The sequence below is a fragment of the Balaenoptera ricei genome, chromosome 13 (assembly GCF_028023285.1).
Source record: "Balaenoptera ricei isolate mBalRic1 chromosome 13, mBalRic1.hap2, whole genome shotgun sequence".
Lineage (NCBI taxonomy): Eukaryota > Metazoa > Chordata > Mammalia > Artiodactyla > Balaenopteridae > Balaenoptera > Balaenoptera ricei.
The window spans coordinates 58,098,608-58,126,512 of record NC_082651.1 but is presented as its reverse complement, the minus strand read 5'-3'; positions in this window follow the sequence as shown (position 1 = coordinate 58,126,512).

Here is a 27,905-nt window from a genome sequence, read left to right as displayed (position 1 = left end):
AAGAGTCAATGTATATGAAGTTAAGATAGGGAAGATTTTTTTAAACAAAACATAAAATGACAAAAGACACTTTGATGAATTTTCATGAAAGTTTGAAGAATTTTGTAAGATCAAATTTTAAATTTTCCATGAGACAGAAGACACTATAAATAAAGGGAGAGGGGGGACCTTCAAGATGGCGGAGGAGTAAGATGTGGAGATCACCTTCCTCCCCACAAATATATCAAAAATACATCTATATGTGGAACAACTCCTACAGAACACCTACTGAACGCTGGCAGAAGACCTCAGACTTCCCAAAAGGCAAGGAAATCCCCACATACCTGGGTAGGGCTAAAGAAAAAAGAAAAAAAGAGACAAACTAAAAGGGATGGAACCTGCACCTCTGGGAGGGAGCTGTGAAGAAGGAAAAGTTTTCACACACTAGGAAGTCCATTCACTGGCAGAGACGGGGGATAGGCAGGGGGGAAGCTTTGGAGCCCCAGAGGAGAGTGCAGCAACAGGGGTGTAGAGGGCAAAGTGGAGAGATTCCCACACAGAGGATCGGTGCTGACCAGCGCTCACCAGCCTGAGAGGCTTGTCTGCTCACCCTCCGGGGAGGGTGGGGGCTGTGAACTGAGGCCCGGGCTTTGGAGGTCAGATCCCAGGGAGAGGACTGGGGTTGGCTGCGTGAACACAGCCTGAAGGGAACTAGTGTGCCACAGCTGGCCGGGAGGGAGTCTGGGAAAAAGTCTGGACGTGCCTAAGAGGCAAGAGACCATTGTTTCAGGGTGCACAAGGAGAGGGGATTCCTTCCCCTGAGGGTGACCTACACACAGAGGTGGGTCCAAAACCAAAGCTGAACCCCAGGAGCTGTGCAAACAAAGAGGACAAAGGGAAATTTCTCCATGCAGACTCAGGAGCAGCAGATAAAATCTCCAAAATAAACTTGATGTAACCTGCATTGGAATACCTGAATAGACAACAAATTGCCCCAAAATTGAGGAGGTGGACTTTCGGAGCAACTGTAGACTTGGGATTTGCTGTCTGTGACTGATTTGTCTCTGATTTTTATGTTTATCTTAGTTTAGTTTTTAGCACTTGTTATCATTGGTGTATTCGTTTATTGGTTTGGTTGCTCACTTTTTTCGTTATTATTTTTTTTATTTTAATACTTCTTTAATTTATTAAAAAATTTTTATTTATTATTTTTGTAATTTATATATATATTTTTTCTTTCCTTTTTTCCCCTCCCTTTTCTTCTGAGCCGTGTGCCTGGCAGGGTCTTGGTGCTCTGGCCTGGTGTCAGGCCTGAGCCTCTGAGGTGGGAGAACCAAGTCCAGGACACTGGACCACCAGAGACCTCCCAGCCCTACGTAATATCAACCAGCAGGAGCTGTCCCAGAGATCTCTGTCTCAACGCTAAGACCCAGCTCCACCCAACGGCCAGCAGGCTCCAGTGCTGGACGTCCCATTCCAGAAAAGTAGCAGACAGGAACACAACCACACCCATTAGCAGAGAGGATGCCTAAAACCATACTAAGTTCCCAGACACCCCAAAACACACCACTGGATGCAGCCCTGCTCACCAAAAAGACAAGATCCAGCCCCACCCACCAGAACACAGGCACCAATCCCCTCACCATGAAGCCTAAACAAGCAAATGAACTAACCTCAGCCACTAGGGGCAAAAACCAAAACCAACGGGAACTACAAACATACAACCTGCAAAAAGGAGACCCAAAACACAGTATGTTAAAAAAAATGAGAAGACAGAGAAATATGCAGCAGATGAAGGAGCAAGGTAAAAACCCAGCAGATGAAACAAATGAAGAGGAAATAGGCAGTCTACCTGAAAAGGAATTCAGAGTAATGATAGCAAAGGTGATCCAAAATCTTGGAAATAGAAGAGAGAAAATACAAGAAACGTTTAACAAAGACATAGAAGAACTAAAGAGAAAACACACGATGATGAACAACACAATAAATGAAATTAAAAATTCTCTAGAAGGAATCAAAAGCAGAATAACTGAGGCAGAAGAAAGGATAAGTGACCTGGAAGATAAAATAGTGGAGAGGAGTGTATTACCACAGAGGAGAATAAATAAAAAAAAATTAAAAGAATTGAGGACAGTCACAGAGACCTCTGGGACAACATTAAACACACCAACATTCGAATTACAGGGGTCCCAGAAGAAGAAGAGAAAAAGAAAGGGTCTGAGAAAATATCTGCAGAGATTACAGTTGAAAAATTCCATAACAAGGGAAAGGAAATTGTCAATCAAGTCCAGGAAGCGCAGAGAGTAACATACAGGATAACTCCAAGGACACGCCAAGAAAAATATTAATCAAATTATCAAAAATTAAATACAAAGAAAAAATATTAAAAACAGCAAGGGAAAAGCAACAAATAACATACCAGGGAATCCCATAAGGTTAAGAGCTGATCTTTCAGCAGAAACTCTGCAAGCCAGAAGGGAGTGGCAGGGCATATTTAAACAGATGAAAGGGTAAAACCTATAACCAAGATTACTCTACCCAGCAAGGATCTCATTCAGATTTGAAGTAAAAATCAAAACATTTACAGACAAGCAAAAGTGAAGAGAATTCAGCACCACCAAACCAGCTTTACAACAAATGCTAAAGGAACTTCTCTAGGCAGGAAACAGAAGAGAAGGAAAAGACCTACAATAACAAAGCCAAAACAATTAAGAAAATGGTAATAGGAACATACATATTGATAATTACCTGAAATATAAATGGATTAAATGCTCCAACCAAAAGACATAGACTGGTTGAATGGATACAAAAACAAGACCTGTGTATATACTGTCTAAAAGAGACCCACTTCAGACCTAGGGATACATACAGACTGAAAGTGAGGGGATGGAAAAAGATATTCCATGCAAATGGAAATCAAAAGAAAGCTAGAGTAGCAATTCCCATATAAGACAAAATGGACTTTAAAATAGAGGCTATTACAAGAGACAAAGAAGGACACTACATAATGATCAAGGGGTCAATCCAAGAAGAAAATATAACAATTGCAAATATTTATGCACCCAACATAGGAGCACCTCAATACATAAGGCAACTACTAACAGCCATAAAAGGTGAAATCGACAGTAACACGAAAAGAGTAGGGGACTTTAACACCCCAATTTCACCAATGAACAGATCATCCAAAATAAAAATAAATAAGGAAACACAAGCTTTAAATGGTACATTAAACAAGATGGACGTAATTGATATTTATAGGACATTCCATCCAAAAACAACAGAATACACTTTCTTCTCAAGTGCTCATGGAACATTCTCCAGGACAGATCATATCTTGGATCATAAATCAAACCTCTGTAAATTTAAGAAAATTGAAATTGTATCAAGTATCTTTTCAGACCACAACACTATGAGACTAGATATTAATTACAGGAAAAAAAGTGCAAAAAATACAAACACATGGAGGCTAAAGAATACACTACTAAATAACCAAGAGATCACTGAAGAAATCAAAGAGGAAATCAAAATATACCTAGAAACAAATGACAATGAGAACACGATGACCCAAAACCTATGGGTTGCAGCAAAAGCAGTTCTAAGAGGGAAGTTTATAGCAATACAATCCTACCTCAAGAAACAAGAAAAATCCCAAATAAACAACCTAAACTTACACCTAAAGCAATTAGAGAAAGAAGAACAAAAAAATCCCAGAGTTAGCTGAAGGAAAGAAATCATAAAAATCAGATTAGAAATAAATGAGAAAATATTAAGTAACGATAGCAAAGATCAATAAAACTAAAAGCAGGTTCTTTGAGAAGATAAACAAAATTGATAAACCATTAGCCAAAACCATGAAGAATAAAAGGGAGAAGACTCAAATCAACAGAATTAGAAATGAAAAAGAAATAAAAACTGACACTGCAGACATACAAAGGATCATGAGACATTACTACAAGCAACTCTATGCCAATAAAATGGACAACCTGGAAGAAATGGACAAATTCTTAGAAAAGCACAAATTTGCAAGACTGAACTAGGAAGAAATAGAAAATATAAACAGACCAGTCACAAGCACTGAAATTGAAACTGTGATTAAAAATCTTCCAACAAACAAATGTCCAGGACCACATGGCTTCACAGGTGAATTCCCTCAAACATTATAGAAGAGCTAACTCCTTCTCAAACTTTTCCAAAATATGGCACAGGGAGGAACACTCCCAAGCCCATTCTACGAGGCCACTATCACCTGATACAAAAACCTGACAAAGATGTCACAAAAACAGGAAACTACAGGCCAGTATAACTGATGAGCATACACGCAAAAATCATCAACAAAATAGAAGCATACAGAATCCAACAGCATATTAAAAGGGTCATACCCCATGATCAACTGGCGTTTATCCCAGGAATGCAAGGCTTCTTCAATATATGGAAATCAATCAATGTGATACACCATATGAACAAACTGAAAAACGATATGATCATCTCAATAGATGCAGAAAAAACTTTCGACAACATTCAACACCGATTTATGATAGTAAACTCTCCAGAAAGTAGGCATAGAGGGAACCTACCTCAACATAATAAAGGCCATATATGATAAACCCAGAGCCAACATCGTTCTTAATGGTAAAAAAAAAAATGAAACCACTTCCTCTAAGACCAGGACAAGAAAAGGTTGCCCACTCTCATCACTATTATTCAAAATAGTTTTCAAAGTTTCAGGCACAGCAATCAGAGAAGAAAAAGAAATAAAAGGAATCCCAAAGAGAAAAGAAGAAGTAAAACTGCCACTATTTGCAAATGACATGATACATAGAGAATCCTAAAGATGCTACCAGAAAACTAGTAGAGCTAATCAATGAATTTGGTAAAGTAGCAGGATACAAAATTAATACATAAAAATCTCTTGCATTCCTATACACTAACGATGATAACTCTGAAAGAGAATTAACTTACTGTGTTTGGGGTCTCCTTTTCACAGGCTGCAGGTTAGTAGTTCCCGTTGTTTTTGGTGTCCGCCCCCAGTGGGTAGGGTTGGTTCAGTGGGTTGTGTATGCTCCCCGGTGGCGGGGACTGGTGCCTGTGTTCTGGTGAATGAGGCTGGATCTTGTCTTTCTGGTGGGCAGGGCCACGTCTGGTGGTGTTTTGTGGTCTCTGTGAACTCATTATGATTTTAGGCAGCCTCTCTGCTAATGGATGGGGTTGTGTTCCTGTCTTGCTAGTTATCTGTCATAGGGTGCCCAGCACTGTAGCTTGCTGGTCGTTGAGTGGAGCTGGTCTCAGTGTTGAGAAAGAGATCTCTGGTAGAGCTTTCGCCATTTTATATTACGTGGGCCCTGGATGTCTCTGGTGGAGCAATGTTCTGAACTCGGCTCTCCCACCTCAGAGGCTCAGGCCTGACACCCAGCCAGAGCACCACGACCCTGTCAGCCACACGGCAGCAAGTTGGATCAGCGTAGAGCTGGCTAAAAATGTCAGGCTGTTGAATGCTTTCTTGCTTTAAGGCTTCCGTTCTACTCATTTAAATTTAAAGGTGCACTTAGATGACAAAGTGATTCCCATTCTCATTATCTCATTATCTACACTCAGAGTTGACTGTGTAACTAAAACACCCAATGCAAATTGCAAATGCAAATCTGAGGGCAGGGAAGGTCTACAAAGGACAGATGACTCAAGAGATTGTAACATCTGACCTGTGATGTCTTAGTTTCCTGGACCTGGGTAGGTGAGAAACCCCTGCTGAGTTGCCCCCCCAGAGCTACCCCACAGGTACTGTGGCCCTGTGGGACCTGCACCCAAGCTCAACCCACCCCACATCTATGTCCAGGCCCTCTCTGGGAGTGGTGGGCCACAGTAAAACACAACCCCTTTCTCCCCCACCAACCCCCATTACACATACACATACACAGCCCAGTCACTGCCCTGAGTGGCTCATCCCAAGTGTCACTGAACCATGGGGTAGCTGGGGATACAGAGTGCACAGAGTTGAGCCTCAGGAAACCTTGTTCTGGGGAGGAGGTGGGACCCCTTGAGCAGAAGCTAGAAACCTCCAGACATTCTCCATTGCCCTGTTGAACTGGATTGAGAAAACACAGATTCAAAGATTAAATTATTAATAATTTCAAGGCAGGGAACACAGAGCATTAAGCCAAAGGTGGGGCCCTTCTGAGTGAGGGCTCCTGTGAAGCTGCTGTGGAGCCTCACTGCACAGTCATCTCCCCCCATTCCGGAATATGCACAAAGAGAAAACATCCACATTCAGAGAACTTTAGAGTTCTCGGAGCAACTGTCCTGGAGCAGAGGTCTCCAGAGGACAAGCCCTGCCCACACACACAGAGCTCCCATTACAGTTTCTTATACCCTCATCCTAAAAAGTGAAAGACGACCTTAACATTAAGATCACCTAACATTTGAAGAAAATTTCCAAAGGGAAGGCACAGATAAAGATCTAAAAAGAAAAGAAAAATGATGCCAGAGAGAAAGATTCATTTAGGGGAATGAAAAATTTAAAAACCTCAAATTGTTCCCTAACACCATACACAAAAATAAACTCAAAATGGATTAAAGACCTAAACGTAAGACCAGACACTATAAAACTCTTAGAGGAAAACATAGGAAGAACACTCTTTGACATAAATCACAACAAGACCTTTTTTGACCCACCTCCTAGAGTAATGGAAATAAAAACAAAAATAAACAAATGGGGCCTAATGAAAATTAAAAGCTTTTACACAGCAAAGGAAACTATAAACAAGACGAAAAGACAACACTCAGAATGGGAGAAAATATTTGCAAACAAATCAATGGACAAAGGATTAATCTCCAAAATATGTAAACAGCTCATGCAGCTCGATATTAAAAAAACAAACAACCCAATCAAAAATGGGCAGAAGACCTAAACAGACATTTCTCCAAAGAAGACATACAGATGGCCAAGAAGCATGAAAAGCTGCTCAACATCACTAATTATTAGAGAAATGCAAATCAAAGCTACAATGTGGTATCACCTCACACCATTTAGAATGGGCATCATCAGAAAATCTACAAACAACAAATGCTGGAGAGGGTGTGAAGAAAAGGGAACCCTCTTGCACTGTTGGTGGGAATGTAAATTGATAAAGCCGCTATGGAGAACAGTATGGAGGTTCCTTAAAGAACTAAAAATAGAATTACCATATGACCCAGCAATCCCACGACTGGGCATAGACCCCGAGAAAACCATAATTCAAAAAGACACATGCACCCCAGTGTTCACTGCAGCACTATTTACAATAGCCGGGTCATGGAAGCAACCTAAATGCCCATCGACAGACGAGTGGATAAAGAAGATGTGGTACATATATACGATGGAATATTACTCAGCCATAAAGGGAACAAAACTGGGTCATTTGTAGAGACGTGGATGGACCTAGAGACTGTCATACAGAGTGAAGTAAGTCAGAAAGAGAAAAACAAATATCGTATATTAACGCATATACGTGGAATCGAGAAAAATGGTACAGATGAACCAGTTTGCAAGGCAGAAATAGAGAGACAGTTGTAGAGAACAAATATATGGACACCAAGGGGGGAAAGTGGGGGTCATGGGATGAATTGGGAGATTGGGATTGCCATATAAACACTAATATTTATAAAATAGGTAACTAATAAATAAAAATGAAAATAAAACCTCTGTTATCTTCAGAAATCTCAAGATGCTATTTTTCTATAGAAAAATAAGAGATCACTTAAAAAGGAGAAGTCAATGAAAAAACAGAAATTCTTATATGTTGAAACTATATTAAGTTAAAAAAAATCAAGGGACAGTTTGGAAATAAAGTCAAAGAAATATCCCAAGAAGGAGAATAAAAGGAAGAGAAATAAAAATATATAAATGGAGAATTAATACACATGACCCAAGGATCAGACATTTCATTCTAATAGGAACGAGACAGAGAAAATGAAAGACAAAAATTATGTCAGAAATAATACAAGAAAGACATGAGGGTCCAAAGTGAAATACCCACTTTAAAAACAGAAAGACCCACAGTTAGGGAAATATCCATAAAGTTTTATGATACTGAGAATAAAGATGTTGAAAGCTTTCAGATGGGGCAAAAAAACAAGGTCATGGACACAGGAATAACAAGTTGATCGCCTTCAGACTGCTCACAATAACATTTGATGCCTTCATTATTATAAGGAGAAATAATCTTGAAACTTTAATTCTTACCCAACCAAATTATCAATCAAGTTTTAAGGTAGAAAAAATATTTTCAGACATGCTCAGAAAATTTACCCCTCAGACACCATTTCTTAGAAAATTACTTGAGAATATTCTAGAGCAAAAAAGATATGAGAATAAGAAATGAGGGGAACATTCTAGAGAAGCAGTGAGGATAAAAGCTGGGCAACAAGCCTAGAGAACAATAGTCCTTATTGGAACAATAGAATGGTGGCCCTGAGAGAAAGATCTCTGGGAAGGAAGAATCCATAAATAGTTTACTGAAGGAGTTTTTTAAAAGGATATGATAAAGGCAAATAAAATGCCATCAGAAACAAAAACTGAAAACTATATTCTGAAAAATCATAGATAGTGTATACTCTTTGTGCATGTCATATTTGCATAGTTAGAAAAATGTAAATGCCATTTGTTGATTTTCAGCTTTTAGATTCAGCTTATAAACAAAGCAGGTAATCCAAGTTAATACTCTAAAGGATATATTTTTTTTTATTTGGAAAAATCTATCATGTTGACTATTGAATGTTATCACTAAATGACAGTAATTAAAGCAGTGTGACATTAATATAAAAAGGGACAAATAAGCCAGTGAAACAGAAAAGAGAGCCCAGAAACATACCCACTATATGTGGACACTTGATTTACATAATAGTTGTACTCGAGAAATAGTGGAGAAGGATGTTCTTTTCGATACATGGTGTTGATCAAGCTGGTATGTACATTAAAAAAGGGGAAATTGGACCTGCGCTTAACACCATTAACAAAAATCATTTCCATATGTATTAAAGATAAAACAGTAAGATTTTTAAAAAAATAATGTGTAACAATAGCCACATGATCTTGTGGTAGAGACAGATTTTATAACCAAAATACAAAAATCACTAATCATTAGACAGAATTAATAAGTTCTGTTTACTAAATGGTATAATTAGTATAATAAAGAAACTAAATGCAATGTTAGGACCATATGGGGGAAGATGAGGAAGGAAGTAGCAACAGTATAAGTATGGAGAATCATATTCCACCAAGCAGAAAGTCACTATAGTGTCTGCAATTGAAACTCATTAATAATGATATGGGCACAGATTATTTTGACATCTGTAGATAATATCCACTGGCACCTGCTCAGACTGGCTGCCTATGAGAAGTGAGACGGGGTCTGGTGGCCATGGAGCAGGAGACTGTTTCATCTTAGTATAAGCCTTTCTTGTCCCTTCTGATTTTTCGATCAAAGGCATTTATTGCTTTGATACAAATGTCTTAAGGGGAAAAAGAAATGATATGAGGGGAAATATTGAAGTAGATTTGTTGTGTACCATTATCAAAAATCTCTAAGGCATATGATTGAATGATAAATGCATTTTAGAGAAAGGTGAATATAGAATGATCTCATTTATTTTGGAAACCAAAAAGCAAACAAAAAATCCACAATACAACATTCTAAAACATGTATGAGTATATATAGATAAATGTATTTAAAATGCATTAGAAACCAACTGAAAGTATCCACGCCAAACCAATACCAAGTGTTATCTCTGAAAAAATGGATGGATACTTGGGGATGGTCAGAAATATTATAATATTTTACAAAGAAAATAAATACATGTGTTACCTTGTAATTAAAAATAAATGTTAAAAATAATAGTAGCAGACCATATCTATTATTTCATATGTCCTGATTTCTGTGTAAGGTTTGGGTAGCTTTGATCCAATTTCCTTTTTAATTTCTACAGTATTACAATTTGACTTGTAAACAAATACTACTCATTAATACTGAAGACACTTTCTTATCTTAAAAAAATCAATAGCTCCTTCAATAGCTCTTGCTATATTTTTGAATAATTAGAGTCGCCCCTCTGATAATGTGTGCGCTGTTTAGGGAGGCATGCACACAATTTGCTCTGCTTTAGTTTGTTTATCTATTAAATGTGGCTTCATTTTAATTATCCAGCGACCATTAGCATGCACTTTCACGTAGAGAGGAAAGGCAAGCTTAGATGTGCACTATCTGAGTATCACTGTTTATTACATTTACCAGTGGGTAAAATAACATTAAAACCTTTTCAGGAATTTAGAAAAGCAAATAAAAACATTCAAGCTCCCTTTGTGGTAGGGCTGTAGCTAGAGGTGAGTACCATGAGCATTTCAGAAACTCAAATCAGTGGAGCAAAATATTCTAAAGTCATTCCTGCAAGGAGGTGAAGCAGGTGGTTGCCTTTATGGCCACCTTTTCCTGGATGTCCTAGTATGACATCTATTTCAAATATTCTATCCTCTTGTCTATATGGGCCATTAAAGTACTCATAAAAATTCCAACAACTTGGGATGCAAACAATATCACATTTAGTAACCATACTTTCTGAACCACTGGTACAAGAGATACTGTTTGCCATAGTCTAAGCACTAGATATGATGCACCTGAGTCTGAGATGGGTTATCTGCTAAGGTACCAAGAGTCGCAGCAGCTATGGGAAGGCAGCAGGGTAAATTCACATCACACGTGGGAAATGTTAAGTTTAGGGAAAAAACCAGACACCCAGAATGATGGTTCCATGAATTTGATCATGGAAAGCAAAAAAGAAACAGGAAGACAGGAGTGCAGCCATCCCATCCCACTGGCCTCCTCTACCTGATATCTGGGAGGACAGTTTGGGGACGACAGAATGTGAGAGGCTGAGATTTCTAACTTGACTTGGTTGTTAATGTGGGTGATCAGATCTCTCCCTCCCAGCCTCCCCCAAAATTCCCGTGAAACATAATGTAAGGCTAACTTGCAACTAGTAGATAAACAAGTCCTGAAGATCTAATGCACAATACAGTGATTAGAGACAATACTGTATTATAAACATCAAACTTACTAAGAGATTAGATCTTAATTATTCCCACCACAAATGAGAAATTATAATTATGTGACGGAATTAGAGGTGCTAGCTAATGCTTCCGTGGTAACCATATTGCAATATATAAATGTATTAAATCAACATGTACAACTTAAACTTATACAATGTTCTACGTCAAATATATTTCCATTTAAAAAATGTAAAGCCAAACTGCATTTTTGAAAAAGAAAGTAAGCTAGTGGAAGGGCCCCTTGTTGACTCTTTGGCCCACTGCATTTTCATTTCAAACTTTCACAGTCCCTCTAGGCTCCATATTCCACCTCTTCCCTCTGAAGTCTCAGAAAATGACACCGCCTTTTAGTTCAGCGAGTCAGAAAAGAAGCTGTCAGGGGAGATCTGCTGCAGCTGCCTCTCGCTCCTGCCCCACCTCCAGGAAGCCTCTGTCATACAAACCTATTTGCATCCACTTACTTCCTCCTACATCTCCATGTTCATAGAAGAGAAATCGCTTTTCCTGAGCAAAGCCAGTCCTTTCACTTGAGCTCTGGATTTCCTTTCCCGCTGACCTCCTCAGGAATGTTACTTCATACATTTTGCCCTTTTTGCCTGGTCTTCAGATATCCCTTCTCTGCTAGCCTCTCCATTCATTGAACAAATTTGTTCAACCTTCCCCCATTCCTGTGTTCCCCTCTAGCTGTCATCCTCTCTTGCTTTTCCTCAGTGTCCAAGGAAAACACATGGCGCTGGGTGCTTTTATTTCTTCACCATTCCTTTGCTCCTCAAGGTAACCCGCTCTAGCTTCATCTTCTCACCCAAATGTCTCTGAAGCTCACTAGGGAAGTCGTATATGTTAAATCCTAAAAACACTTTTCAGTTTGTCTCACCAGACCTCTCAGAAGCAGTTGGCCTTGATGGCCTCTTCCTCTTAAGCATGCTACCATCCTTGTTTCCACGATGCCTTTCTGATTTTTCTCAGGTCTTCTGACCACCACTTGATGGTGTTTTAGGGGGCCAATAAATAACACCATTCTCTTCCCCACCAAACTCTGTAGCCAACCAGAGACAAACTCAGGATCCAAACAACTAGATAAAAATATCACCTTTTTATTAATGTACACTATTGAAGAATATGATTTAGATCAGGGTTTCCCAGCCTCTGCACTATTGACATCTTGAGCCAAATAATTCTTTGTTAGGAAAGGAGGGCTGTCCTGTGTCCTGTAGGATGTTTAGCAGCATCCCTGGCCTCTACACACTAGATGACAATAGCACTCTCTCCCTCCCCCCAATTGAAACAACCCCAAATATCTCCAGACACTGCCAAATGTCTCCAGTGTTAGGGTGGGGGTGGGGGGAATTTCTTCCAGTTGAGAATCTCTGATTAGATACGCAGTCAAGGAGGTCTATTAACACCCTACTTTGAATTAACATATTTACTCATGAGGGTTCGGCACAGCTGAACAGCCTCAGGTGTCCCACAGAGATAAGCCTCTTAGCACTGGCCAAGTGCAGACAGAAACACTCACTTTATGCAGAGAAGCAGATCCTAAAATTTAGAGAAAGTGGGTAGGGACTGGGCCAATTTACCTGGGAGGAATGAGTGAGGAGGCAAAGGGAGTTGTTAAGGGCTCCTCCCTACACTGACACTGCCAGTGTCCTTTATGGACTGCATGTCAACCTTCTCCTCTTATGCTGGTAACTCTCAGGGTTCCCTTCTTTGCCGTCTTTTTCACAATCTCATTGGGCAGTCTTACTTTTGCCGAAGGCTTCAACTACAACCTAAAACCTGACAAATCCATATGTCTGCTTAGACCTTTCTCTTGAGCTCCACTCCCACGTGGCCAACTGCTAACCATACGTCTCCACTTGGGTGTCCTCCTCCATACACACCCAAAGCTACACTCATTTTCTTTCTCCCAAAGAAACCCTGTGTCTTGGTGAGTGGCAACATAATCCACTGAGTTGTTCAAATTATATATCTAGAAATTATCTTTAACACCTTCTTGGACACGCTATATCCAATTATTCTCTATGTCTCATCAATTCTCTCATATATGTATCTTTGAAATCCATTCCATTTTCTCCATCTTAATTTATGGCCTCATCATTTCCTAATAGGATTAATGAAACATTCCCAAATCTCATTCCCACCCTCATCATCCATCATCCCCTTTCTCTGTATTCAAACAAATTACTAATATATATCTAACTTAACTTCTTCTGTGGTTCTCCATTGCCCTGAGGGCAACTGACTTGACCCCACTTAACCAGCCCCTCCAGTTTAGCTCTCCTAGTTCCAAATCATGGTCTCTTAGTTTTGCTAAATGCCCCTTCATGCCTCTGTGCTATGTGCCTGCTTCTGACCCATGCTGTTCTCTGTAATATTTCCCATACCCCCCATTTGTCTAACTCCTTCTCCATCTTTAAGATACTGAAAGGCATTACTGATTCTAGAAATCCAGGTTTGACACCTCCCAGTTTAAGTTAAATATGTCTTGCCTCTACTCTCACAAGACCCTATGTTTATAATCCAATAATTGCTGAGTTCCCACATGTTTGTGAGCTTCTTCGGAGTAGTGACCATAAGAAACACATTTTTGTAGAATGGGTGGGCAGTCAATAAACATTTGCCAAATGAATAAATGAAGCTTTTTTTTTTTTACTGATTGCTCCATTTTTTCTATTTTAAAGTTAGCAAATTTAGAGTTTCTTTCCCTAGTGCAGTTTTTTTCCCTTATCGCAGTGCCTAGCAATAAAAAAGCTGAAAGGCAAAGAACAAAACCTATCTGCAGATCACATCCTGTCCAAAGGAATCAAGAGCCTCCCATATGCTTTTTTTAAAATTATTATTTATTTTCTTATTAGTCATAAATTTTATACACATCAGTGTATACATGTCAATCCCAATCTCCCAATTCATCACACCACAACCCCCACCCCCCACCGCCTTCCACCCTTGGTGTCCATACGTTTGTTCTCTACATCTGTGTCTCAATTTCTGCTCTGCAAACTGATTCATCTGAACCATTTTCTAGGTTCCACATATATGCGTTAATATATGATATTTGTTTTTCTCTTCTGACTTACTTCACTCGGTATGATAGTCTCTAGATCCATCCACGTCACTAAAATGACCCAATTTCGTTCCTTTTCATGGCTGACTAATATTCCATTCTATATATGTACCACAACTTCTTTATCCATTCGTCTGTTGATGGGCATTTAGGTTCTTTCCATGACATGGCTATTGTAAATAGTGTTGCAATAAACATTGGGGTGCATGTGTCTTTTTGAATTATGGTTTTCTCTGGGTATATGCCCAGTAGTGGGATTGCTGGGTCATATGGTAATTCTATTTTTAGTTCTTTAAGGAACCTCCATACTGTTCTCCATAGTGGCTGTATCAATTTACATTCCACCAACAGTGCAAGAGTGTCGCCTTTTCTCCACACCCTCTCCAGCATTTGTTGTTTGTAGATTTTCTGATGATGCCCATTCTAACTATTGTGAGGTGATACCTCATTGTAGTTTTGATTCGCATTTCTCTAATAATTAATGATGTTGAGCAGCTTTTAATGTGCTTCTTAGCCATCTGTACGTCTTCTTTGGAGAAATGTCTATTTAGGTCTTCTGTCCATTTTTGGATTGGGTTGTTTGTTTTTTTAATATTGAGCTACGTGAGCTGTTTATACATTTTGGGGATTAATCCCTCATCTGATGATTCATTTGCAAATATTTTCTCCCATTCTGAGGGTTGTTTTTTCGTCTTCTTTATGCTTTCCTTTGCTGTGCAAAAGCTTTAAAGTTTCATTAGCTCCCATTTGTTTATTTTTGTTTTTATTTCCATTACTGTAGGAGGTGGATCAAAAAATACTTTGTTGTGATTTATGTCAAAGAGTGTTGTTCCTATGTTTCCCTCTAAGAGTTTGATAGTGTCTGGCCTTACATTTAGGTCTCTAATCTATTTTGAGTTTATTTTTGTGTATGGTGTTAGGGAGTGTTCTAATTTCATTCTTTTACATGTAGCTGTCCAGTTTTCCCAGCACCACTTATTGAAGAGGTTGTCTTTTCTCCATTGTATATCTTTGCCTCCTTTGTCATAGATTAGTTGAACACAGGTGCATGGGTATATGTCTGGGCTTCTATTTGTTCCATTGATCTATATTTCTGTTTTTGTGCCAGTACCATATTGTCTTGATTACTGTAGCTTAGTAGTATAGTCTGAAGTCCGGGAGTCTGATTCCTCCAGCTCTGTTTTTTTTCCTCCAGACTGCTTTGGCTATTTGGGGTCTTTTGTGTCTCCATACAAATTTTAAGATTTTTTGTTCTAGTTCTGGGAAATACGTCATTGGTAATTTGAGAGGGATTGCATGGAATCTGTAGCTTGCTTTGGGTATTATAGTCATTTTCACAATATTGATTCTTCCAATCCAAGAACATGGTATATCTCTCCATCTGTTGGTATCATCTTTAATTTCTTTCATCAGTGTCTTATCGTTTTCTGCATACAGGTCTTTTGTCTCCCTAAGTAGGTTTATTCCTAGGTATTTTATTCTTTTTGTTGCAATGGTAAATGGGAGTGTTTCCTTAATTTCTCTTTCAGATTTTTCATCATTAGTGTATAGGAATGCAAGAGATTTCTGTGCATTAATTTTGTATCCTGCAACATTACCAAATTCATTGATTAGCTCTAGTAGTTTTCTGGTGGCATCTTTAGGATTCTCTATGTGTAGTATCAAGTCATCTGCAAACGGTGACAGTTTTACTTCTTCTTTTGCAATTTGTATTCCTTTTATTTCTTTTTCTTCCCTGAATGCCATGGCTAGGACTTCCAAACGTATGTTGAATAATAGTGGTGAGAGTGGACATCCTTGTCTTGTTCCTGAACTTAGAGGAAATGCTTTCAGTTTTTCACCATTCAGAATGATATTTTCTGTGGGTTTGCCATATAAGGCCTTTTTTATGTTGAAGTAGGTTCCCTCTATGCCCAATTTCTGGAGAGTTTTTATCATAAATGGGTGTTGAATTTTGTCAAATCTTTTTCTGCCTCTATTGAGATGATCATATGGTTTTTTTTTTTTTTTAAACATCTTTATTGAAGTATAATTGCCTTACAATAGTGTGTTAGCTTCTGCTTTATAACAAAGTGAATCAGTTATACATATACAATATGTTCCCATTTCTCTTCCCTCTTGCATCTCCCTCCCTCCCACCCTCCCCATCCCACCCCTCTAGGTGGTCACAAAGCACAGAGCTGATCTCCCTGTGCTATGCGGCTGCTTCCCACTAGCTATCTATTTTACATTTGGTAGTGTATATATGTCCATGACACTCTCTTACCCTGTCACATCTCACCCCACCCCCTCCCCATATCCTCAAGTCCATTCTCTAGTAGGTCTGTGTCTTTATTCCCGTCTTGCCACTAGGTTCTTCATGGCCTTTTTTTTTTTCCTTAGATTCCGTATATATGTGTTAGCATACTGTATTTGTTTTTCTCTTTCTGACTTACTTCACTCTGTATGACAGACTCTAACTCCATCCACCTCATTACAAATACCTCCATTTCATTTCTTTTTATGGCTGAGTAATATTCCATTGTATATATGTGCCACATCTTCTTTATCCATTCGTCTGTCGATGGACATTTAGGTTGCTTCCAGGTCCTGGCTATTGTAAATAGAGCTGCAATGAACATTGTGGTACATGACACTTTTTGACCTATGGTTTTCTCAGGGTATATGCCCAGTAGTGGAATTGCTGGGTCGTATGGTAGTTCTATTTGTAGTTTTTTAAGGAACCTCCATACTGTTCTCCATAGTGGCTGTATCAATTTACATTCCCACCAACAGTGCAAGAGTGTTCCCTTTCCTCCACACCCTCTCCAGCATTTATTGTTTCTAGATTTTTTGATGATGGCCATTCTGACCGGTGTGAGATGATATCTCATTGTAGTTTTGATTTGCATTTCTCTAATGATTAATGATGTTGAGCATTCTTTCATGTGTCTGTAGGCCATCTGTATATCTTCTTTGGAGAAATGTCTATTTAGGTCTTCTGCCCATTTTTGGATTGGGTTGTTCGTTTTTTTGTTATTGAGCTGCATGAGCTGCTTGTAAATCTTGGAGATTAATCCTTTGTCAGTTGCTTCATTTGCAAATATTTTCTCCCATTCTAAGGGTTGTCTTTTGGTCTTGTTTATGGTTTCCTTTGCTGTGCAAAAGCTTTTAAGTTTCATTAGGTCCCATTTGTTTATTTGTGTTCTTATTTCCATTTCTCTGGGAGCTGGGTCAAAAAGAATCTTGCTGTGATGTATGTCATAGAGTGTTCTGCCTATGTTTTCCTCTAAGAGTTTGATAGTGTCTGGTTTTACACTTAGGTCTTTAATCCATTTTGAGTTTATTTTTGTGCATGGTGTCAGTGAGTGTTCTAATTTCATACTTTTACATGTACCTGTCCAATTTTCCCAGCACCACTTATTGAAGAGGCTGTCTTTTCTCCACTGTATATGCTTGCCTCCTTTATCAAAGATAAGGTGACCATATGTGTTTGGGTTTATCTCTGGGCTTTCTATCCTGTTCCATTGATCTATATTTCTGTTTTTGTGCCAGTACCAAACTGTCTTGATTACTGAAGCTTTGTAGTATAGTCTGAAGTCAGGGAGCCTGATTCCCCCAGCTCCATGTTTCGTTCTCAAGATTGCTTTGGCTATTTGGGGTCTTTTGTGTTTCCATACAAATTGTGAATTTTTTTGTTCTAGTTCTGTGAAAAATGCCAGTGGTAGTTTGATAGGGATTGCATTGAATCTGTAGATTGCTTTGGGTAGTAGAGTCATTTTCACAATGTTGATTCTTCCAATCCAGGAACATGGTATATCTCTCCATCTATTTGTATCATCTTTAATTTCTTTCATCAGTGTCTTATAATTTTCTGCATACAGGTCTTTTGTCTCCTTAGGTAGGTTTATTCCTAGATATTTTATTCTTTTTGTTGCAATGGTAAACGGGAGTGTTTTCTTAATTTCACTTTCAGATTTTTTGTCATTAGTGTATAGAAATGCAAGCGATTTCTGTGCATTAATTTTGTATCCTGCTACTTTACCAAATTCATTGATTAGCTCTAGGAGTTTTCTGGTAGCCTCTTTAGGATTCTCTATGTATAGTATCATGTCATCTGCAAATAGTGACAGCTTTACTTCTTCTTTTCCGATTTGGATTCCTTTTATTTCTTTCTCTTCTCTGATTGCTGTGGCTAACACTTCCAAAACTATGTTGAATAATAGTGGTGAGAGTGGGCAACCTTGTCTTGTTCCTGATCTTAGTGGAAATGGTTTCAGTTTTTCACCATTGAGGACAATGTTGGCTGTGGGTTTGTCATATATGGCCTTTATTATGTTGAGGAAAGTTCCCTCTATGCCTACTTTCTGCAGGGCTTTTATCATAAATGGGTGTTGAATTTTGTCGAAAGCTTTCTCTGCATCTATTGAGATGATCATATGGTTTTTCTCCTTCAATTTGTTAATATGGTGTATCACATTGATTGATTTGCGTATATTGAAGAATCCTTGCATTCCTGGGATAAACCCCACTTGATCATGGTGTATGATCCTTTTAATGTGCTGTTGGATTCTGTTTGCGAGTATTTTGTTGAGGATTTTTGCATCTATGTTCATCAGTGATATTGGCCTGTAGTTTTCTTTCTTTGTGACATCTTTGTCTGGTTTTGGTATCAGGGTGATGGTGGCCTCGTAGAATGAGTTTGGGAGTGTTCCTCCCTCTGCAATATTTTGGAAGAGTTTGAGAAGGATAGGTGTTAGCTCTTCTCTAAATGTTTGATAGAATTCACCTGTGAAGCCATCTGGTCCTGGGCTTTTGTTTGTTGGAAGGTTTTTAATCACAGTTTCAATTTCAGTGCTTGTGATTGGTCTGTTCATATTTTCTATTTCTTCCTGGTTCAGTCTCGGCAGTTTGTGCATTTCTAAGAATCTGTCCATTTCTTCCAGGTTGTCCATTTTATTGGCATAGAGTTGCTTGTAGTAATCTCTCAGATCATATGGTTTTTCTTCATCGATTTGTTAATATGGTGTATCACATTGATTGATTTGCATATATTGAAGAATCCTTGCATCACTGGGATAAATTCCACTTGATCATGGTGTATGATCCTTCCAATGTGTTGTTGGATTCTGTTTGCTAGTATTTTGTTGAGGATTTTTGCATCTATGTTCATCAGTGATATTGGCCTGTAGTTTTCTTTCTTTGTGACATCTTTGTCTGGTTTTGTTATCAGGGTGATGGTGGCCTCGTAGAATGAATTTGGGAGTGTTCCTCCCTCTGCAGTTTTTTGGAAGAGTTTGAGAAGGATAGGTGTTAGCTCTTCTCTAAATGTTTGATAGAATTCGCCTGTGAAGCCATCTGGTCCTGGACTTTTGTTTGTTGGAAGATTTTTAATCACAGTTTCAATTTCATTACTTGTGATTGGTCTGTTCATAGTTTCTATTTCTTCCTGGTTCAGTCTCAGAAGGTTGTGCATTTCTAAGAATTTGTCCATTTCTTCCAGGTTGTCCATTTTATTGGCACAGAGTTGCTTGTAGTAGTCTCTTAAAATGCTTTGTATTTCTGTGGTGTCTGTTGTAACTTCTGCATTTTCATTTTTAATTTTATTGATTTGAGTCCTCTCCCTCTTTTTCTTGATGAGTCTGGCTAATGGTTTATCAATTTTGTTTATCTTCTCAAAGAACCAGCTTTTAGTTTTATTGATCTTTGCTATTGCTTTCTTTGTTTCTATTTCATTTATTTCTGCTCTGATTTTTATGATTTCTTTCCTTCTGCTTACTTTGGGCTTTGTTTGTTCTTCTTCCTCTACTTCCTTTATGTGTAATGTTAGATTGTTTGAGATTTTTCTTGTTTCTTGAGGTAGGCTTGTATAGCTATAAACTTCCCTCTTAGAACTGCTTTTGCTGCATCCCATAGGTTTTGGATCATTGTGTTTCCATTGTCATTTTTCTCTAGGTATTTTTTGATTTCCTCTTTGATTTCTTCAGTGATCTCTCGGTTATTTAGTAACGTATTGTTTAGCCTCCATGTGTTTGTGTTTTTTACGTTTTTTTCCCTGTAATTCATTTCTAATCTCATAGCATTGTGGTCAGAAAAGATGTTTGATATGATTTCAATTTTCTTAAATTTACTGAGGCTTGATTTGTGACCCAAGATGTGATCTATCCTGGAGAATGTTCCATGTGCACTTGAGAAGAACGTGTAATCTGCTGTTTTTGGATGGACTGTCCTATAAATATCAATTAAATCTATCTCGTCTATTGTGTCATTTAAAGCTTCTGTTTCCTTATTTATTTTCATTTTGGATGATCTGTCCACGGGTGTAAGTGAGGTGTTAAAGTCCCCCACTTTTATTGTGTTACTGTCGATTTCCTCTTTTATAGCTGTTAGCAGATGCCTTATGTATTGAGGTGCTCTTATGTTGGATGCATATATATTTATAATTGTTATATCTTCTTCTTGGACTGATCCCTTGATCACTATGTAGTGTCTTTCCTTGTTTCTTGTAACATTCTTTATTTTAAAGTCTACTTTATCTGATATGAGTATTGCTACTCCAGCTTTCTTTTGATTTCCATTTGCATGGAATATCTTTTTCCATCCCCTCACTTTCAGTCTGTATGTGTCCCTAGGTCTAAAGTGGGTCTCTTGTAGACAGCATATATATGGGTCTTGTTTTTGTATCCATTCAGTGAGCCTCTGGCTTTTGGTTAGAGCATTTAATCCATTCACATTTAAGGTAATTATTGATATGTATGTTCCTATGACCATTTCCTTAATTGTTTTGGGTTTGTTTTTGTAGGTCCTTTTCTTCTCTTGTGTTTCCCACTTAGAGAATTTCCTTTAGCATTTGTTGTAGAGCTGGTTTGGTGGTGCTGAATTCTCTTAGCGTTTGCTTGTCTGTAAAGCTTTTGATTTCTCCATCAAATCTGAATGAGATCTTTGCTGGGTAGAGTAACCTTTGTTTTAAGTTCTTCCCTTTCATCTCTTTAAGTATATCATGTCACTCCCTTCTGGCTTTTAGAGTTTCTGCTGAGAAATCAGCTGTTAACCTTATGGGAACTCCCTTGTATGTTATTTGTCATTTTTCTCTTGCTTTCAATAATTTTTCTTTGTCTTTAATTTTTGCCAGTTTGATTACTATGTGTCTCGGCATGTTTCTCCTTGGCCTTATCCTGTATGGGACTCTCTGCACTTCCTGGACTTGGGTGGCTATTTCCTTTCCCATGTTATGGAAGTTTTCGACTATAATCTCATCAAATATTTTCTTGGGTCCTTTCTCTCTCTCTTCTCCTTCTGGGACCCCTCTAATGCGAATGTTGTTGAGTGTAATGTTTTCCCAGAAGTATCTTTGGCTGTCTTCATTTCTTTTCATTCTTTTTTCTTTATTCTGTCCGCAGCAATGAAATCGAGCATTCTGTCTTCCAGGTCACTTATCCATTCTTCTGCTTCAGTTATTCTGCTACTGATTCCTTCTACTGTGTTTTTCATTTCAGTTATTATATTGTTCATCTCTGTTTGTTTGTTCTTGAATTCTTCTAGATCTTTGTTAAACATTTCTTGAATCTTCTCAATCTTTGCCTCCATTCTTTTTCCGAGGTCCTGGATCATCTTCACTATCATTATTCTGAATTCTTTTTCTGGAAGATTGCTTATCTCCATTTCATTTAGTTGTTTTTCTGTGGTTTTATCTTGTTCCTTCATCTGGTACATAGCCCTCTGCCTTTTCATCTTGTCTATCTTTCTGTGAATGTGGTTTTTGTTCCACAGGCTGCAGGTTTGTAGTTCTTCTTGCTTCTGCTGACTGCACTCTGGTGGATGAGGCTATCTAAGAGGCTGGTGGAAGTTTCCTGGTGGGAGGGACTGGTGGTGGGTAGAGCTGGCTATTGCTCTGTTGGGCAGAACTCAGTAAAACTTTAATCCACTTGTCTGACGATGGGTGGGGCTGGGCTCCCTCCCTGTTGGTTGTTTTGCCTGAGGTGACCCAAGGCTGGAGCCTACTGGGGCTCTTTTTTGGGGCTAATGGCAGACTCTGGGAGTTGTCTCTTGGTGATCCACAGCTGCCCCCCACCTCTGCAGGAGACCCTCCAACACTAGCAGGTAGGTCTGGTTAAGGCTCCTATGGGGTCACTGCTCCTTCCTCTGGGTCCTGATGCACACACTACTTTGTGTGTGCCCTCCAAGAGTGGAGTCTCTGTTTCCCCCAGTCCTGCCGATGTCCTGCAGTCAAATCCCGCTAGCCTTCAAAGTCTGATTCTCTAGGAATTCCTCCTCCCGTTGCCGGACCCCCAGGTTGGGAAGGCTGACGTGTGGCTCAGAACCTTAACTCCGGTGGGTGGACTTCTGTGGTATAAGTGTTCTCCAGTTTGTGAGTCACCCACCCAGCAATTATGGGATTTGATTTTATTGTGATAGCACCCCTCCTACCATCTCATTGGGGTTTCTCCTTTGTCTTTGCATGTGGGGTATCTTTTTTGGTGAGTTCCAGTGTCTTCCTGTCGATGATTGTTCAGCAGTTACTTGTGATCCTGGTATTCTCGAAAGAGGGAGTGAGAGCATGTCCTTCTACTCCGCCATCTTGAACCAATCTCCTCTGCCATATGCTCTTATGTAAGAAACATTTTTATTGAGAAAAAAATATTACCCATACCCTGAATCACCCAAGTTTTTCTCTCACAATAGAAAAACTTTCATGGCTTGGTAATATTTTTCCTCTGGAGGAAGAGAATTTTTCCTCCTGTTTCACATTAATTCCTCCCACAAGACTCTCAGAAAAGGTTGCTTTTCTTTACTAGATTTTCTCTGAGATGGAAGAGAGAATTTTTTTCAGCCAACATGGGTATTAGTTTTTAAATGAAATATTCCTAAGTCAGAAGGATATGAAACTAAACGTTTCTTTGAAAACAGTAGTTTATAAATTATATGCTGAAATTTACATGCAATAAAACTGATTTTCAAACACAGGACCATTCATTAATTCAGCACCATAAACTAACAATTAGCAATGCAAGATAAAGTTGCATATGTTCCCAAATTCAAATGTGATAAATGCAGTGTTGCTTTTTCATTGTTGTTTTGGACAACATGGTACCTTTAAGCACCATCACCTCATGATTCTTGATGGAAAACAGAGAACACCTCCCACTACAGAAGCCAGGTATTTCCTTCCCAGTCTGCCTTAGAGCCAGCTGCAGACTGTGACCAAGCTCTGCCAATCAGATGAGATGAACTGGTCTTTGAATCAGCTCCCTAAAGCAGGCCCCACATATAATCCTTCATCATGATAGTGGCAGCAGCTCAAAGCAGTTTTTGGACATGGCTGGGGCAGCTGGAGTAGAACTTCTGGTGGTAGCATCTAGTGCTCAGAGCTGGGGGCATCATTTGGATAAGTTGCAGCATTTATGCTCAGACATGTGACAATGGTTTATCCTCTGGAACTGCTCTTATGTAGACTTCAGGCATTGTTCCTGGTAGCTGATCTCTATGCTTAGTTCTGCAGCCCTCCCAGAGGTACACTGAGCTATCTAATTCCCTTTAATAAATTCCTTTTCTGCCTCAAACAACCAGAGTTAATGTTTATTGTTTGCAACTAAGAACCCTGATACAGATATAAATATTTCTATGTGATAAATCCCTCCCAGTTTTCCCCTCAGTAGAATAGAACAGAGGAGAGAGGAGGGAGGGAGAGAGAATAGGATGGGTGTAGGTGATCTATGGTGTGAGCCAGCAGTTAGCCAAATGTCTGTAGGTCATCTGCACCATAGTCATGTGGAACACGCTTGCTGGAATGTAGATCCTCCCAGACCCACTAAATCCAAATCCCTGTGGAAAACCTGTGAAACTACACTTCTAACAAGAAGCCTGAGGGATTGCTATAAACATCAAAGTTTGGGAGCCACTGCCATAAAATGAAATCCTCAAGTGTCACGACTATTCCTTACTTATGCCTGTACCTGCCAATCCATTAACTATTAGAAGAGTGTTGTTACAGAGCAGAAAATAATTAAACAGTGGACAAGGTACCTGATACCTCTGGGCTTTAGTTTTCTTAAAGCTTAAAGTTTTCTTAAACTTGTGACATAATGGTGAATAGAAATTTTTCAAAGCTAAATGACCAATGTTAATTATTCCATAATCTGAAGAATTAAAAAGTGCCTGTGTAGATAAAATTACACATTGATACCTGAAGTGGGGTGATTTACATTTATAAAGATAAGATGAACAGAAGCAATGTTGAGATCTTAAGACCCATTTCAATGGAAATCAAAATAAGTAAATCAAAATAAAGTATCTACAGGCCCTTAACCCTAAGAAAAATGCAGGAATTTATATTATAAAAGATGGAACATCTTTGCCATATCATTTATAACAACTCCACTTCTAGGGACTTAAACCTATAAGTTCACAATTAATCCTCTTACAAAATTCCCAAATATTATAATAACATAAGAGCAATACCTGTCTTGACATTAAACTTATGAAATACTAATGTTCCAGTTCCTACCTATCTCCAACCATCTGCATTCTCTCATCCATGTCTTTAAAGATATTCTCCTGTTATCGAGGCTTAGAAAGAGAATTTTATGGCAGACATACTTACCAACTATTCCATTGTTCCCCATTATCCCCAACATTTCCTGATCTCCTTGCAATTAGATGAAGTCATGCAACTATTTCTTGCCAGTGAAGTGATAGTGACATTGACATGCGCTGCTTCTAGTCCAAGGCAATGAAAACCCACATGAAATTCTATAGTCCTCTCCTTCCCCACCATGGAGACTAACAAACTAGACAGGCTGAAGATTCTAGATGGGCCAGTCATAAGTGCTGAAGCCTAGGTCACCAAGTGATATGATGGGGCTTGGGCTCCCTAAGAGCCCTGCAGGAACATGAAATGCAAAAGAGAAGTGAACTACTGAGTCCAACCCCTGAGCATTTAGATCATTTCTGCATCATAACTAAACTAATATGCATATCTTCTAATATAAACATTTTCGCCATTCTATAACTTGTGAGCACATAGGTGAGTTGTTGGGACTAGAGTGAAGAACAGGAAAGAGACAAGGTGAAGTCAGCTGTGCTCCTTCCCTGATGGAGACCAGCAGCTCCTACACATCTCTACCACAGAGATGCAAGGAGAAGAAAGAGTCAGCCCACACACACGCGTGTACTCTCTGCTTGGGAAACACAAAGAGTTTTCTGGATATCAGAAACTGAAACTATCTAGGAGCTGATTGAATAATGATTCCCTTTAAACTATTTTAAAAGAGGAAATTTAGAAAATGGCCCATATTTCTTACCTGCGACAGCAAATTTACTTTTTATGAGTGGGAGACACTAGTCATGTATAATATACAGGAAAATGCCTGTGCCCCTAAAATTTCTAGTGCATTCACAAAAGTGATTTATTCTTTGGGTTTGAAACTTTTATTATTTGGAATAAAACTAAAACTGCAAGCATTCTAGGCAGGTAGGTTCTAAGTTAATCAATACTTATGGAGAATTTGAGTGTGTCACTTGAAAATCATTCTTTAAAGAAGACACGTAATGCCTAAATTCTTATTCCAGATATACATAAGAGAGGACAGAGTCTCTGCTCACCCACTTATCTTGCTACACACTCAGTGATGGAATCTGTTTCCCACAAAAGCAAGTGTATAGTCACTAATCTCTTCTGAACAAAACTGACCATTTTCCTCTTGACCTTCTTCCTCAGTCTAGGGATGGAAATTTCTCCTGCCAGACCCTTCAGTGAAGTTACAAAAGTGCCCATACTAGAAACCCCTCCCAATGGAGAATGAAATTAGGTAAGACCTGCAGAGTGAGAAACAAACTGAATTTATTGAACTGAATGACTATCTGACCCATAAGTCTCATCTCCAAGCAGAAGCACAATTTCAAGGTAGAACTGGCATCAACAAGATGAATTGTGCTCTCCACCTGTGTGGCAGAGCTCGCTGCTGACTGTGCAATTACCAAAGGTGAACCCATGAGTCAATTTCTTTTTTGGAACTGTCTTGGTCTCTGTCTCACATTAAAAAAAAAAAAATAGCTTCCCTATGTCTAAACAGTTCTATCCATCTCTCTAGAAAATTTTCTGTTGTGCAATTGCATGATTAGAATAATAAGCCTTTTGGTGAACGAAAAGTCTGAAGAAAAGCATTCACCATGACATTTTCAAAGCATTGCCTGTATTATCTGTCAAGTCTAAAATCACTCTACAGAAATAAGTTAGGAAGAATTAGGCGAATTAGACAAATTAGGCCATATTTTCGAGAATGAAACACAATCTAGGTGTCAGACTGTCACATTATGGTATCTGTTCCTGCCTCAGAACGGAATGGGCAACAACTCATGAACCAAAGCCCGGTTGGCAGATGTGTGGGTTTCTAAGGATCTTCTTCACAGGTAAATACAAACCCACCTTTGATTTAACAGCATCTTTGATGGCACACACACACATTCACAGTCAATCTAGTCTCCAAAAAGGAAAACTGTTTTGTTGTGATAATATGCATCATTACCTCCCTCGAAGGCATTTCCTATTCTAATTTGCATACCCCCTTACTTCACAAATGGAGGTCACATGGAAATACACACAGGCCTTGGACTCAGTTCAGTCTGGATTTGATCCCAATTCTGCTGCTTTCTAGCTGTGAAACCATGAAGAATGCACTTAACCACTCTGAGCATCTGCTCATCTATAAAGTATTTACTTCATGGTGTTATTTGTAGAACTAAATGGGCATATAAGGTGCTCAGTAAATGACACATTCTATTAATGACATATTCACAAGTTACCTATCTTGTCTACAAGTTTAAAGACTGTGGAAGCATAAGGAATTTTCCTGGCCCAAGCCTGACCTTAAGGAATCCTCTTCTTCTAGACATCTTTCAAGATTACAAGAACCAGTGGTCTAACCTGAGGATCCAGACCTACTTTATTCAAGGCCAAGGTTTGGGGATATAAAATCTGCCCTGAGTTGACAACTACAGAAAGTTGTCAGACAGAAGTAAGAAAGTACTCAGGACAGAAGCTCAGAGGTGACTTTACATTCAACAACCTTAAAAAACAGACAAGAAAGCCATGCCCATCTGTAGTCCTTACAGATCTCAATAATTGGCAACCTCTTGAAAACTGAAACTCCATTAATCTTTAAAATGGTACAGCTATGTTAACGGCAAAGTCCAGTTTTTCCTTGCAAATATTAAAAACAAAGCAGGCAAACTTTCCTGACTTTCAAACATTAATACAGAAAATGGTTAATTTCATATTTTAGTAAATTCACTTTCATCTAAATGATTTTCTGATTTCACCATTAATTTGTTGTCTTTGTTATTTACTGATACTTTCTAATTTTATGCTGGTTCTCTTACAATATTTTCTCAGTTTCCAAATATTTCAGAAGAATTTTAGCTAAAAAGTTTCAGTAGCTTATCTGTATTGAGCTATGCACTGTCTTCTAAAAACTGTGCTATTCGCAAAGAACATTGCTGATGAACTGTTAAACAATTAGAAGACAAATGCCAAGTGGAAATTAAGTTCCTTTCAGTCAGTCACCATCCTAGAGTTTTATCTGTAAAGTTGTCATGAAATACTTAACCACAACTGTGTAGAATCACATAGAATTGGAATTTTAAAAACTGGATTTTCTCCATGTTAGCCCCATTCTTATCTACTAATAGGGGAGTTTTTCTCACAAAGCACTTAAGAGTTAATAAGTGCCATCACCATGAATTTACTCAGATGATATAACTATAATAAGTATCAGATTTAACAACCATGAAAACAAAAACATATACAGTTAA